Consider the following 1,400-nt stretch of genomic DNA (forward strand, 5'->3'; position numbering starts at 1 on the left):
AGTGATACAGAGGGCAGATCTCCTCAACTTAAGGTAGAGAGTGTTTTGTTTATACCAGGGCACTGATTTATTTGGTAAGATTAAGATAAAACTCAGTGTCAACATGTTAAAAGACCCCGCACCAAAGAACACACAGATATTACCATAACGTTGTGAACGCCTCAAGCTGAGTTTCAGCTTTAGTCTCCGTGCTAAATACATCAGAGATTAAGTTTGAGTTTAGTTTGAGACAGCCTCACAATACTGATGGTATTGGGGTCTTTAGAAGATGTTTACGTTGGCCCTAACTCAAACTTCGTGCATCATTGCACAGCTTCCAAGTAGACACGAACTCATCCTGGATATTCCAGGGGTTACTTTCACTTACGCTCTCTGCATGTATTACGCAAATTTGAAGGCACGCAGCTATTTGATCAGCCTCATGAAAAAGAACCTGGCCAATCGCTAGGGCCGACACTTGTCCTTTGAAGATTATAGAGGAGTGACACCCGACTTCAAAGCCAGTCACTTTTACGCGACGGCGAGATTCTTTTGATGTACATCAAATATCAAACTAGTCTTGTTGTTTCAGCTTTCGACTCTTCTATGATATATTCCAGAGATACAAAGAGCGAAAGTGAGAGTAACTCCTGGAGTATCGAGGTTGTAGATAACCCAGCCACACCCAATCTCAGTAGTTAATATAGCCATCTTCTGTAGAAATTATATAGAAAGGCAATCCCCAAGATCACTGTAAGGCATTTAACATCGAAAGTATCTTGTGTAATGGTTCGAGTTTACACGTAGTAAGAACTAAATATGGCAAAATTAACAAGAGGCCCAGAGGGCCTGTATCGCTCACCTGTTTCTTTTGTTACATGAAACTGACATGAAGGTAACTTCAGATCAAATTTGGTAACTAGAACACAAGACATTTTAACATCTCTAAAACGCTTCTTAAGATATTGTTGTTTGAAATTTGAGTGTGAAAGTGTAATTTTAAAGCTTTTAACCCACGTTGACCTTTGACTCCGGCTAGCATTTAAAGTTGACATTTGACCTCATTACTGTACTTAAGAAAAAGATTCACACTGCTGGTCTACATAGCATACCTAAGTATCATGACTCTAGACCAAATGGTTCTTAGGATATTGTTGATTGAAGTTTTTAACATATTTGACCCCTGTGACCTAGAAAGAAGGTCAAGGTCATTTTAATGAGGAAACTTTATAGCACTCCATCCCAGGTACCTACTGGCCAAATATCATGACCCTAGGTCCTCCAGTTCTTCATAAGTCGTTTAAAAGAAAAAGTTGACAGACAGACGCCCCAGTACGGCATAAGCTCACATGGCACTTTGGGCCAGGTGAGTTAAAAATGTTGTGTCAATCAGGGGATTGGAATATCTCAATTCCCCCCCC

Source organism: Mizuhopecten yessoensis, unplaced genomic scaffold (genome assembly GCF_002113885.1).
Source record: "Mizuhopecten yessoensis strain PY_sf001 unplaced genomic scaffold, ASM211388v2 scaffold9847, whole genome shotgun sequence".
NCBI classification, from domain to species: Eukaryota; Metazoa; Mollusca; class Bivalvia; order Pectinida; family Pectinidae; genus Mizuhopecten; species Mizuhopecten yessoensis.